Source organism: Panulirus ornatus, chromosome 25 (genome assembly GCF_036320965.1).
Source record: "Panulirus ornatus isolate Po-2019 chromosome 25, ASM3632096v1, whole genome shotgun sequence".
In the NCBI taxonomy this organism is placed as follows: Eukaryota; Metazoa; Arthropoda; class Malacostraca; order Decapoda; family Palinuridae; genus Panulirus; species Panulirus ornatus.
This window is the reverse complement of record NC_092248.1, coordinates 11,544,710-11,560,525: the sequence shown is the minus strand read 5'-3', so window position 1 is coordinate 11,560,525 and position 15,816 is coordinate 11,544,710.

The following is a 15,816-nucleotide window of genomic DNA, read 5'->3' as shown; positions in this document are numbered from 1 at the left end:
CTGTACAAAGTTCCTTCTCATTACACCCATGCATGCGAGAGTATCATCCTTAACACAGTTCCCTCCTAAGCCAGACAGCCAACGAGCAGAATCACTTATGGCAACATTAATCCTCCATCTAAAAGCTTTTACTGAGGTGAAGAGCTTTACTGTTGATATAACAATAAACAGAACAGAAACGATAGTGTTTTCAGACCTCTCATCTGGTGGGTATCTTTTCTCGAGTAACTCAATACATTTGTCTGTGTGTTTGATCAAGACAGAGGCGAGGATTTGTACACATTTTCATCGTTTCAAGCCACACTGGAGTGGACTGAATGTGTGGAAAAGCAGAGTAGTTTACCAACGACACAGTCCTTATACCTTATCTACTTCGAAAGAAAAAAGAAATAAGAAGACTCACCAAGAGTCCTTAGGTTATCAAAATGTTTCTTTTGATAAGAAAATATAACGTTGATATGAAAACTCATATCTATCATTAGCTTTTATGGGATGCGTTACGGCTTCATTTGATAATAACATCGAAGTGTTTATAGGAATATTATGATTTGGACTTGAAAGTGCACGTAGAATAAGGGATACATATTCACACATATATAAATCCCATGATTTTATTAAGGTTTACATTATGATTTATCAGTGGCACACTGAATTGATAAAGTGTGAGTGATGAATCAGCAATAATGAAGCAAATGTACTAAGGCAATACGAATTGAACAATAATCAAAATAGAAACACGAATGATGCAGTAGAATAAGTGAAGTGATAACAATGAAACTACAGTAACGACTTGATAGCAGTTAAGCTATATTGATCAAGTAATAGCAGTAAAGCAGAGGTAATGAAGTTAGAGTAACAAAGCAACGCTGTGTTCAGGTGCTGGGTAAGTTACTCAAGACAACCACTGATGTCTTTATTTATGAAATGGTTTTCAGAGAGAGACGGAACGGACCCACTAGGTACTTACAGTTAGATCACCAGCTAATTGTGGCTTTAAAAGAGGCAACTTGGTGTGTTAAATGACGGTCGTTGATTGGAGGACACACACACACACACACACACACACACACACAAAATACACCTACTCACACACACATGGAACTTAAACTATGTACCACTCCATATGTAATTTGCATCTGTGTAAAACATTTCATATATTCCTGAAAAAAAAAAAAAAAATCCTGTTCCGAAAAGAGCAATATGCAGCCATTCTACAACAGGACACCATTGTAATAAAATATTTCATTAATCATTTTTGTAATATTGATGATGTAAGAACTTATTGTTCCGATTCGTTTCACTCTAAACAAGAAATAAGATAAAGAGACATGAGCTTGACAAAATATTGTATGTGTTGCTTTCATATATATATATATATATATATATATATACATATATTTTCAAATATCATCAACAAGTGATAAAGAAACGTATCAATGAAATTAAGAAAAAAACTAGATTTGGAGCGAAAATTATGGTTGGTTTTGGCCGACCACAAACACGACTTAATATTTCCCCAAGTTTTTGTGTTGTCGGTTTCAGAAGTTAAATCTTTCCCAAACTGTCTCTCTTGCTCCCAATGCCAATGGTTCCAGTGCCACTTTCCCCTCCTCCTTTTTTCCCTCTCCCAATACCACATTCCCTCCCACGTCCTCCCCAGCAGTGTCGCTAGCCCCCAGTACCACACTACTGGTCTACTGGTCTAACCCCGGCCTCTCATCTTTTACCACTCCATTCCAGCGCACGGTCCTATCCTGTCTCCAACAACTTCACATTCAACGCAATAAAGAACAATGTTTTTATTACCGATACACATTCTTTTCGCATGATGATAATAGGTTTAACTCGTCCGGCGCAGGATTTTTCAGATTTATGAAGTGGGTTTTTAACAAACTACTCATAAAGTGTATTTCCAATAGAAAAATTACCACGAAAATTTGGTAAAGTTCATATATTTCGCCAGCAGCACCTCGGCACATATTATGTAGAATACCTGTTTATAAAACTAACCAGAAAACGCTTTTGTTATGAAATCCCATGACCTGATGTAGACCATAAAACTGCTGTAAATATAGACTAAAAATACGCTGTAAATACAAAATATATAGATAATGAACGCTCAAGAATTACATTTTTGCATCCTATGGATTCCAGTCTTGGCAACTCCCATATGTGTGATTTACAGTCTCACACGAAGTAGAATTTCCCTTACCTTTACACCGACCAATCACAAGGGTCTGTACTTTGAACGTACGATTTCCAGTCGACGTAACACTTGGTTCGCCCTTCCCACAACCCTCAGAGAGGAATACCACATACAAGATCCTACTTTGCTATCGACAGTTACACTCTGATAGATCAAAGGTCATCGTTAAAGTAGGAAGGACTGTGACAGTGATGTAGACACAGGGACGTGTTAGCGTAAGTGTTTCCAGGCTGAATGGATCGCCTTCCAGTGATCCTGGAGGTTCAGGGTGTGCACACCTGGCCCCTGGAATACAGCAGGTGAACCTCCTACCGCAGGACTACAGGTGCAGGGTGTTCGTGACAGCCCAGGGTCAGTGCTGTACCAGAGCCTTTGATCAGACTTAATGAGTTACATCTGAGGAGAGATGACAAGAATTCTTCACCAGATGACCAAATGGCTACGTTTCTTAGAGTTACTGTGTGTGTGTGTGTGTGTGTGTGTGTGTGTGTGTGTGTGTGTGTGTGTGTGTGTGTGTGTGTGTGTGTGTGTGTGAAATATGCAGAAACTTTCGCCAAGAAAAACTTTTCCTTTCTAAGTCCTTAAGATATTGTGAAGAAACTCAAACATTAGAACAGGATTAGAGGCGCTAGAGGCTGACTCTCATGATAGAAATTTTCCTCGTGAAATCTGTCATGAAAAATGAGAGAAATGTGAAAGAAAAACCGTGAAATCTGGTGAATTAGGACACCAGTCCTTCCTCTCTAAGGTCTTTACGAATACACGACTCCCGGCTGATGATTAATTCTACATAGCCATACAAAAAGGTCCTCAGTAGAACCCACGATAAAAACATTCTTATCAGAAATGTAAAAGAGTTTCTCCCGTGGTGATACCAGAGCTATTCGCTGCATTTTCAAGATATGGAAAAGTTTCAGCCTCGATGAGAATCATATTTACTGTTATGTGTAAAAAAGCTGACGTTCAAGCAGGCTACTGGGAAGAATTTTCTCATATTACAGAAAATTGCTGGAGCATAGCCTTGAGTAGAGTGTTTGCTGAATACCTTCCATTTTCAGTAGGAACTAGACTGAAAGTTGGACATAGACGCTCAGTGGGGGAAGGGGGGAGTGTGTTGCTGTGTAGCACTTCCTTGCAACGAGTGAGAAGCCCAAAAGTACAGCCATTTCAGCCATTCGACTCTGTATTTTCACTATTTTCACTGTCACAATCTACGACACTCTTGTTATCCTACGAAGATATACGTGTGCCACAATTCCCTACACCCCTCATTAAATGTTTCAAGTGCTTTATCTACTTCAAAGTCTTCCCGTATTTCATCTTTTACCACTTTCATGACTTCTACTTTACACAGTTTCAAATACACTTTACGATCTCTCGGTCTGTACCCGTCGAGAATGTGTGCAGATATTCCAGCTTTCCTAAACTAAACAAACATTCAACATGACTCCAAACTGTTTCCCTGTTGTATTTTCTGACACGTAGCCTCTGGCCCTGACAACAGTCTTACATTTCTCATTCTCATTTTCTGCCTCACTACCTATACTGTTCATTCTCAGCCTTCTAATATATTCCATGGTCTTCATGGACCCGTTGTTTTCGTTATATTATCTCTCCTAACTTACTCTGTGTCTTGCTCCATCACCCAGTTATCGCCTTTCTTCTGTTTACTGTTCTCTCTCTACTCCTCGTGTAGTGTGGAGTCTCATCAAAAACTTCCTGGAAATTCCCCTCGCGTCTTCCAGACTTCTTATATCTTGTGTGAGCCTCCTGGAAAGGGCCGTCAGTCCCCAATAATCCAATCATCAGAACCTGATGTGTTGCTGTACCGGTTCTGAATATGGATGAGATACGTAGTCCCATTTAGAATTACCTGACGGGTCTGTTCCTAGATGTTCAGAACCAAACCCAAGATACTTAGTAATGACAGAAACGATCCTTACCTCCATTAGCAAGATATATTGCCATAATGTCCGCTTGCTGGTCCTGTGAAAAACAGAGAGCCATGCTCAAAGTTCCTCCTGATGTAAGCGATGCCGTGATTTACGAATCCAATAAGTGGCCCTCTGAAAAACAGTCCAAAGTTGGGCTACTTCCAAGGGGTTACCGTCCACTGTTGACAACAGTCTCTCTCTCTCTCTCTCTCTCTCTCTCTCTCTCTCTCTCTCTCTCTCTCTCTCTCTCTCTCTCTCTCTCTCTCTCTCTCTCTCTCTCTCTCTCTCTCTCTCTCTCTCTCTCTCTCTCTCTCTCTCTCTCTCTCTCTCTCTCTCTCTCTCTCTCTCTCTCTCTCTCTCTCATACATATATATATATATATTTCTGTGCACTAGAACTTCCTCTCCACAAGCCGTTAAGGCTATATAGGATCGGTGTGACATTTTCATGGAAGTAACATTTATCACGTATTATGGAACTTTTTCCCTTGATTGAAGTTCTTGACGTGTGAACCTTTCCCATGACTTCACGAGTCCATTGACCTGTGATAGTCGGTAAATATGTATTCATGTCAGTTTCGTTCGTGTCATGAAGACATAATTTCATATACTTTGGTTTGGTATTTTGCCAGACTTCTAAATACTCGGTAATGTCAATTTATCTGAAGCGTGTTACCTTTCTAAAAGTCACCATCACTTATCAAACACAGAATCGTAATCATTTGTCATCAGGCTATTAATCAGATAACTATACGAGCAGTCACGAAGCTTTCACAGCATGATGATCAATACAACAGAAAGACGAAGCTCACAACGGAAGTCATGCAATTAAAGAAACCATTTGCAACGGACAGATATTACCAGAGTCTCTCTGGATAACACAGGGTCGACACTCTCTTTATGTCTATTGGTCTATGAGACCTAAACTATGTATTACCCTTGGGCTGATACCCTTATCTACCGTGTCCTTTACTGGAAGCCAACCATGGTTCAGTGAGGAGTGGAATGATCATACCAGATTACCTCTTCGACGATGCGTGTGATGATCGTTGTTCTCTCTTCCAAGATGCCCGTCCCACTCTGTATGGATCACGTGACTGAGGTCACTGCTGCAGGTATGGATGACCTCCCACCCTCCACTTCTGTAATCCTGTCCTTCACACCAGTTTACAATCGCTGTTATCTATACAAACCAGGTATTAAAGATGGGTGTCTCCATTCTCAACAAGCCTAACATCTCAATGAGTTCATAATGATTAATCCTCTATAGCGTAGAGTGTCTGTGGGTACATACGTAAGACCTAGTGGTACCATACCTGTACCACAGTGTAGTGGTATCCAAACGGTTGTACGTGTACCACTCATGTTACGGGAGAACTAACTTGGTGTTAGTCTAAGAATATCCATCATAGGTGAAAAGGGATGAGAATACTCTTTCATGTTATAGAAGAGTGTTAGATGATAACCTCTATACATATTTCCTTCAGTTATATTATGCTATAAACGTAAGATTTATTGAAGTTCACAGTATGTTACATAAGAGATCTTGAGATGCTATGGGTATTAAGGGTAGTGAGAAAGGTAGTTTAGTGATACTTGGCTCCAACTTGTTGTGAAATATAACCTTAGTAAACACTCGTAACCTTCACATATGTTAGAATCTGTAGCTAGACCACCTTACATATTCACAGTCACCTGTTCTTTCTATCCATTACAGTAAGAATTTCTTTTAGTTACGGGGCATTTATTACTCCAAAAATTCTATTCTTTTAAGAGAATATCCCTAACCCCCTCCGTTGCTGTTGTTTTTGAACTCGTGGCTAAACCTGCTGAATGATCAACGGAACTTTTAAAGGTCTATGAATGTGTTTGTAAACACTGTGTTTCTAACCTGATGGATGGGAGTCACATTCTGTCTGTTGACGCAGTGTTCATTGTTCGTTGGAATGCACTTGAGTTAGCAGTGTTGTTTCAGTCTCACCGTCAACACTGGAAGTTGAAAATAAATGGCAACGATGTTCATTTGTCTTCTCTGATAAATATCTATAGTTTTATGGCAGGAAATTGATCGTTCATGACGTGAATTCTAAGCAATACTCACCAGTAAATGAAATATATCATTTGCAAACTCTCAAAAAGACTCAAATGTCAAGAACAGGTAATTCATGTCCCCTGATCTGCATTAGACCTAACCTAATCATAAACTGAATTCATTTCCTCCAGTGATATTGTCAAAGGATTGAATCTCGTTGCGTCGTTCTCAACACTAACATCGAGGCAATCTTTCAAAGATAACCCTTCAAGGGTAATTTGATATCAGCTTTTATGGAAGGGTTAACATTCAAAACCTGTAAATACAGACCAGCATATTAAATGTGTGCATCATATCGTTTATTTTATTTCGTCCATTCTTGATGCTCTTATAAGATAAAGATGTATAAATACATATATATATATATATATATATATATATATATATATATATATATATATATATATATATATATATATATATATATATATATATATATATATATATATATTCTCAATTTCTTTGTACGCAGACACAACAAGCCTCTTTTTTATCCCTCTGACGCAATATGAGTAAACGTTTGTTTCCAAGGGAAAATATACGATGGGGAAAGTTTAATATCCAACACCATACGGGTTGGAGAGCCGTATAACTGGCTGGAAACACAGCCACCAATCCCAAGCACGAGTTTTATTTTCTATTTTGTCCTCCTTCTGAATTGTGGGAGAGTGTGGGAAAGTACCGGGTATTTGGTGAAAAGCTAAGGCAACAGTGGACCTCAGTTGGCTTTTAGATTTAATGTATTGTGTTTCTGTCTGTAGGTAAAACACTGAAAAACTGATTATTAAGTCTTCAGTGGTTTCATTATGGATTTTGCTCCTTAAGAATAAGATGTGATCTGATACAATGAACTGGGGTCTATAATGTGAAAGCCATGAACGTGAAAAAGAAATTGTAACTCGTACATACCTGGGGAGAGTAGTTTTAGACTGGCGTATGTGTTGTGGAGAGAAGCTTGAAACTGGGCTGACTTGGCTGCTGTTTAGTGCTTGTTTGATCGTAAAGGAGTGCGTCTGGGTTTGAGAGAGCGATGGTTGATTTTTGTGGAAGTAAAGACCTTCTATTTAGTCTGAGCTAATGTTGTAATTGCATGATGTGATATTTCATATTTGTTGTTGCTTCAGTAATGTCAGGTGCCGTACTTTTATTGTGAAGTCATCTGCATATGATAGAACGTTTTACATTCTGGTGTGAAAGAGGCGACAGCAGGTCTTATAGGAAGGGAATGGAGAGGGTTGGAGAAAGAACTGTTCCACGGGGAACTCCACTGCAGAGCTTGTGGCATGTTGATATGAAGCCTGTGAATAAATGAATATATATGTATATTTCTATATGTACATACATAGTTTCATATTTATGTATATATAATAACATATTTTATCATAGCTATTCATCAGAAATTCTCTGTGGTAACATTGTGTGTAATATATGCAAACGGTAGACCAAAACACAAAGAGAAACACAAATAAATTTGAAAAACCTGTAATTGTACTTCAAACGCACACACACACACACACACACACACACACACACACACACACACACACACACACACACACACACACACACACACACGCATACACACACCAGGTCTCAAAATTCCCGAAAACTTTCCAGTAAAAATTCCCTGTGGAACATTAGCCCAATTGCTTACCATGAAGTGGGCAGGAGTCTCTTATCGTGTGACCTCTCATGAGCCAGCGTTCTGTAGAGGAACTATCCAACTTTCATCTGTGATATATCAAGGAGTCATAACCTTTGACCTTAGACATCTTTCTCTCAAAGACCTTCCCTTTTTCCCTGAAAATTGTGATAACTAGATTATTCATTCATAATACATAAAAGTTGTAGAATATTATTCATAACGTATAAAGCTCATGAACAAACTCAGATATATGTAAACCGCCAATGTATTCCCACACAATCATATACCTGCTGGGGCATTAATTTTCATAGACATATACACAAATATGTACACTAGGTGCCTGGGTGTACACCAGCGTTTGAGTGTACAACATTAGGCAAGGAGGTGTACAGTGCCAGGTACCTAGTATTTCAACAGTAGGTGACTGGATGTACAGCAATTAAAGCTTCAGTGTACAATACCAGCCTCCTGCATGTACAGCAGCAGCTACCTAAGTGTACAGCAATAATAGCCTCAGTGCATGTACAACACTTGGCGTCTGCATGTACAATAGTAGTTACCTTGCAGTACAACAGTAGGTGCCTGGGTGTATTATAAACAGTAAACCAATAGATTCTACAACGTACAATAAGTAGTACAATATTTGGTTGGTGCACCATCCTATCATTCAACAAGCTGAGCACACACGCGTGCAAACAAGCCAGCCAAATTACATTTATATTCGGGAAACAAATCGCCTGTACCAAAGCCAATACCCCGAGGGAAGAGTCGGTCAGACATACGTACAGACAGACAAGAGCAATTTGATATATTCTCTCTGCCCTGAAGCTAAGCCGTGGCTATACATTATTCGTTCATATGTGCATTCTATATTGTCATTTTCAGGATTCTATCTATGGGTTTAGATGTATTTTCAAATTCACTTAGATATATTCCTTCTCTGTGATACAAGTCAGCTCGTAACGTAATGAATTGGTTGTATCAAAACAGTAAAAAAATCTTGATATAAACGTCGTGAAATGTTGTTGGTCACATATCAGAGTAACGATGGTAAACACAGTCAATTAAACGACACAGAAAGCCTTCCCCCTCGGCCAGTGGACTTGCAAACACGACAATTCCCAGGGTGAGCCAGGCAAAAATTGATTCTCTGGGAATGTTGGACCAGGAACACTGTAACTCGCTGGCAACACACTCATAACGCACTTCTGCAACACCTGAGTGGTTGTTTGTGTTGAGTCAATACAAGGACGTGGGTCTTGATAGAGATGAGTCCTGAACACAGTGCAGGTAATGCGTCATCAGACTCCTGAGTCATGGGGAAAAAATTATGTTGAATAAGAATTTTTTCTCAGTGGTGAATCCTGATATTAATAATGATCATTGCTCTTATTTTCTCAGTTCGGTAGATCGATTGTCTAACTCGTCAACGCCAGCCTTTCTCATTCGTTCCAATGTTTCATATTCTCCGTATCTCATTCCTTCTTCTATTGTGGTTCTTATCTTGTAAAGATAACGTGGAAGGTAGAGGCTTAGGTACCGTTCTAACTCTCTTGTGGACATATAAAAGATAAAAGAAACTACAAGAGAGAGAGAGGCAGATACCATTCACCCCATCAGTGACATAATCACCTACAATACTTATATCAATATTTTCTTCTCTTTTTTTTAGGTTAGAAACACATCCATTCTTAGAACTTTACCCTTTTCATAAATCGTCGAAGATTGCTAAGGATTATATCTTGTCCTTCGACAGTGTCATCATCATCTTCAGATATCATCCTACAATCATCAACTGGCACTCTGGTGTTGTGAGGTCATTAAAATATACCTTGAAATGAATTTGAATTTCAGGAATTATTCGTCAGCGTTTATTGGGTAATGATGAAATTCCAGATGTCGGTTTCTGCACGACTGGATACATGCAACGCTTCCTTTATGTTTATGGCCACCACCACAACTGTGGCCACCACACCACAGCTATGGCCACCACCACAGCTGTGGCCATAGCTGGAGCCACACCATTTTACCCGTGGCCACCATCCTGACTTAGGGTGGCTACACTCTACAACCTACTGAATATACATATATATATATATCTGCTGTTCTCCCTATCTGTCTGCCTATCTGTCTGTCTGTATATATTTTCTTTCGCTAGTTTGTCGACCTGCATCTGTCTACAAGTCTGTCTACGAGTTTTTCTCTCGTTGACACCACAAGTTAAATGGTAAACAGAGGAGTGCAACGAAGCCATCACAAATATAGCCATCCTCTTCCCCCAGGATTCCCAGGGGCAACATCTGCAGTCATCTGTCAAAGGCTTCACTTTTTTTCCAGTGAAGAACATAAGACGTGTGAGGCAGGCGGCCTCTGAGGGTTGGCTGACATCCAGTGACCTGGGCTGGACAGGTAATCCTGCTCAAGACAAAAGTATTCATCCCTGGAGCATTGCCTGAGCCTCTTTCCTCTAAGACTCCTTCCTCCCACCTCTCATGTCCTACACCATCCCCTCTCTGAAGGTTGCTCAAAGGATGAGATACACACGAAAAATACTTGATCCTCAAGTCTTATTTCCTCTGGTTCATATGAACTGGATGGTTCGAAACTTCGTCTAAATCTTCGAGTAAGAGAATATTTTATTATCCTCTGTCTCCTTGAGGAGAAAACTTTATATATTGGATTGGAATTCTTTTATCGGATTATCATAAGAATGAGACGTGATAAAAGTGTTGGAAAAGAAAACTTTTACCTTGATACAAAAGATGAAGATTCGTCAGTGCTGCCTGATTGTGAAGGAATATACGATATGATAATGATATCTGATATTGTATTCAAATTAGGATTTAAGATTACCAAACTTCCCTTGGAAGTCAAGTGAATCTCTCTCTCTCTCTCTCTCTCTCTCTCTCTCTCTCTCTCTCTCTCTCTCTCTCTCTCTCTCTCTCTCTCTCTCTCTCTCTCTCTCTCTCTCTAAAATGCTTCTTCATTGTGCAGTATAGGAAGGGAATATAGTAAATGGCTCTTAAACACTGCAATGATCTTAAAAAAAAAGATTCATCTTAAACTATGAGAATTTCTTTCGATATCAACCAGTCACTGACGTTTTATATACGAAAATAATGTAAGAAATCTCCCAGACTTCAAAATTAATATCATTCAGGTGCTGGTGTACCAAGCCTCTTCAGATAAGTTCGTTCCTCTTCTAAGTAGTCCTTCAGGCAATTTTGTTAAACAGTTGCTCCACAAGAACCTCTTGCCTGCCTTCTCTTGTCTTCAAGAACCCCTCGTCTCAAAGCTCTTCACATTGTACCCAACTTATTCATAAGCTTACCTTCCCCAGAAGAGCAGAGCAACAGCTTCCAACAAATGTCCAAGTAGGAGAAGTTTTATCATGACTGAGTCTCTTGTGAGGTGAACCTTCATCTACTGATAAAGTTGGAATAGAAATCTCTCTTTTGGTTATCACATCAGCGAGACCCACTGAAGAATGCTACAGTAAGAGAGGTTACAGTAGACTAGCACACAGCCTGTAGCAGTCGGAGAATGACTCTGTATCTAGTCTGATGACCTGACTTCCTGCAGCTGGTGGGGGGGAGATTCTGTAGCTAATATGATGACCTGGCATTGTGACACACTTGTATACACCGTCATAACTGCACTAACAGAACCCTTGATGCCAGAGTTAAATATATGCATCACTGTTGAGAAAAACATGATCATAAGTCAATCTTTCATATAATCATGATTATAATTCATCTCTCAAAACGAAAATCGGATTTTCTTTCTGTGTGTGTGAGGAAGACATTGTCTTCCAGGATATACTCCCCGGATCTCATTCCCATCATCAATTACACATAAGACTCATTCATGGCTCGATATGTCCTCTTTATTGAAGTTCTAAATCAACATTTTTGAGTACACTCACCACTCCATGACACAATTGCTATTTTCTCTGTCAAAGAGCAAATTTTGACTAGAAATAGACTTTAAAAAGTCGAAATATGATGCATATTCTTGAATGAAAAAAAATGGGTAAAAATTTTATTTCCACTTATATACAGTGGTATTCAATTATAAATTCTCTATAAAAGTCTAAAGTGAAAAGTAAGGCTTACCTGATATGCCTTTGAACTGATGAAAAAAGAAAATGCATATTCGAAAAATTCTGATGAAAAAATGAAAAGTCTGAGGGTATGTACAAAAAGAGCTTGTGTTTTGAAGTGTTGGGTGTTTATAGCTGAAGTTTTTATGTGGCAACATACGTGCAACGTGCAACACAAATTCCAATTTTTTTTTACCCAGTCTTTCCTCTGATGTGTCACAGGATGTCTTTACAAAATGAAAAATATATTCCTTGACTCAAAAATGTGGCTTATGTTCTGTTTACCTTCCTCTTCTTGTAGTACCTGGCATCTGGTAATATGTTGGGAATAACAGCTGTTTACATGCTGTATAGGTGACCGCATCTTTCTATTGCCTTCATGTCTTTCATGATTAACCTCCAGTCATTATCTGTGTAGCTTCCGAGACCCATCTCTTGTTTAGCAGTTCCAGTTAGTTCATATATCATTAGCTTTGTCTTAAGACGATATCTATAGATTCACAGCGTCTTTGGTTAGATTTCACAATATTTTGATATTGCTCTCTTTGTTGATATCGTGTTTCATATGATATCATCCAAAGGCATCAAAACTAATAGCACAACTTCTGAAAAATTTGCATATCATACGTTATGAATCATTCCTTGGTGAAGTGGTTAGGATTGATGACTATAGGGACGTGTATGTGTTCGAGCCCCGCTACATGTAGCATGGTCAAAGGCTGTCTAGCTATTCATCTTCCCCTCTAGACAGTTGAGAGGGTCAGTTCAGATGTAAACCTGAGATAATCCTTTCGGTGGCCACCAACGTAAAAGAACTGGGAATCCAATGCCCCTGGGAGACATGTTAAGTATCCAGCGAGTTACATTTTCCTAGAGCCTTTATAGATAACCCTGAAGCAGTAGTTATCAATTTTTCTTGGTTTTTTATGGAATAAATAAGATAACTTTCTGAGTTCGTAAGTTTTCTACACACTGTGAATTATGCTGACTTCTTCCCTCTCACGATTACTACATCCAGATATGGGAACCTTCCTTTTGTTTACCTCTCCTGTCTTAGAGTATACACACACACACACACACACACACACACACACACACACACAGAGAGAGAGAGAGAGAGAGAGAGAGAGAGAGAGAGAGAGAGAGAGAGAGAGAGAGAGAGAGAGAGAGAGAGAGAGAGAGAGAGAGAGAGAGAGAGAGAGAGAGAGAGAGAGAGAGAGAGAACACGAGGTAAATGTACTAATCAGCTACAGTGTCAGCCATGCGAGATGGTATTTATAAATAAACTACAAGCTCTTCATTATCCCATACCTGACATATCTCTAACCCAGTCATGCCGTATTCCAGGCCTGAGAGAAATGAGAAAAAAGCTTTCGTGTTTTCAAAACGAAAATATTGTACGAATTCAAATCACAAAGTAAACTCCTGTGTGTTTTATGTTTATGGACATGAATACACTTACGAAGGTATTACAGTAAACACACACACACACCTTCAGAAACATATACTTTTGAGTCTCGTTTACATACACATACACACACACATACGTATGGACAAAAAAGTATACAGGAACACACACACACACACACACACACACACACACACACACACACACACACACACGTCTATCTGTCATTCCCACTAACTTTTAACATCTTTGCTCTACATGCATTACTGAAATGGCCAGTCAAAACACTCAGCTATTCCTGTAACTTACCAAGCATCATAGCATCATATGCATACAGCAAGTGTAGTCTTTTCCTTTTATCTTTCTCCATGATCAAGTATTACGCCAAAATCACCCTAATTGGGTCTCGTGTCAGACGAGGTCCCATCCATCACATAAGACTCCACATCTAGTATCAGACTCCACCTCTGACATCAGACTCCACCTCTGGCATCAGGTTCCACCTCTGACATCAGACTCCACCTCTGGCATCAGGTTCCACCTCTGGCATCAGACTCCACCTCTGGCATCAGACTCCACCTCTGGCATCAGGTTCCACCTCTGGCATCAGACTCCACCTCTGGCAACAGGCTCCACCTCTGGCATTACTTCTGAGCAATATCAAGTATCTTTGGCACTATCTTGGCCCCGGCACTGGCCCCGGGCCCCAGCAGTAATCCCCCATCTCAGACTTGTAATCCTAGCAATCTTCACCATAATCGCTACCAGCAGGTTCCTTATGTTTTCTGGTTCTTTTTGCCCAGCAAGTGCTGGAACAGACGTCTCCACCCTGGTGGGGTAAACTTCAGAATTTTTAGAAGCAAAGAATTTCTCTCTCTCTCTCTCTCTCTCTCTCTCTCTCTCTCTCTCTCTCTCTCTCTCTCTCTCTCTCTCTCTCTCTCTCTCTCTCTCTCTCTCTCTCTCTCTCTCTCTCTATCTCTCTCTCGCTCAACAAATGTATATCTTCAGTTGCATTTTTTCGATATTCTTCCAAAGTTGCTAACACGTCACTGGGGACAAAAAGAATATCACCTCTCCGTGCATCGCTTGTATTCCTTCAAACATTTTGTCATAGATCGTAAAAGATCACACATTGAATTCCTTTTGATCAAATGATCGAAACATCTAAACTATGTCATTAAATAGAATATCTTGCCTCGGTCGGAACTCTGGTGTACACGTATCATCTGTATCTCTTCTGATGCCTTTCAATCTCTTCGTAATAACGTTGTTGACCTCCTGTCATGAGGCAAGATTGACCTCGTCTCAACTCACATTCCAAGTCTTCTCCTCGAGTGCTCTTGGTGTTCATTTTCCTTCAGCGTTCCTCTGATCCTTGCATTTCGTAATTCATCCTAAGTCATCAGAGCAGCAATATACAGCTCTTCAGTTCTGTTCATTGATATTTGATTCTATCTTCAATCGTATCTAGATTACATGTTTGGTCTTGTGTCTATATACACTCCAGGAGAACAATGGCTTTCTTTGTTGTGGACGAGAGATGCCATGAAGCCAAGATTAAGATAAACATACCAACATTGCTCATCGAAGGACGACAAAGCACTGGTCAGGTTCCATCATTCCCAATACTACACGACCAACTAAAATGCTAATGACCTTTTGCAATATCATCATCATCATCATTTATCAATATTAGTATCATTATTATCATCATCATCTCACTGTACTGCGTCTAGAGTGATGTGGTCTCTTGTGTCTAACTGTTCGTCTTGTTCAACCTTGTTCACCAACTAAGACACGTATCCAACGATAGAAAAACAGGGGGGAACAGCTCCATTGCCAGTCAAGGAACAACCGTAGCGGCAAATAGCTTGAGAGCGTACGAGCCTCAGGGGTAGAAAGCAAGTCCCCCCTCCAGAAATCTTTAAGGGATTAAAGGCATCTTTTGTTGCCGGAGTTACTGTAGTGTATTTATGGACTTGTGCTGGTCCCATAATGAGGGAGGAAGACCAAGAGTCCTGTATTCAGCGACGTCCTTCACTAAAAAGGGTAATATACCAAAGAAATCAGTGGAAATTACACATATGTAGCTCAGGTGTGTACCTGTGGCGTTCGAAGGAGAGAGTAATAAACTGATGGAATTTCAGTGTATCTAGCACAACATGAGACGCAATTACGGTATTAGTAGAAGAAGGAAGACGATATGTGCAACTTCCGCAAGTAATAAATGAAACAATTTCCTGGTCTTCGAAGGTATGATTTAATTTCCTGCGTCACTCAGGGATGAGTTGAGGCATTTAGTTCTATCATGATTGAAATTTGCTGGTAATGGGGCATTCATCTTTGGTCTTACTGGTGGAACTAAATACCACATTGGTTTTAAACACACCTGAAAGCCATGTTATCCAGATTTAGGTATTGTCATCACTA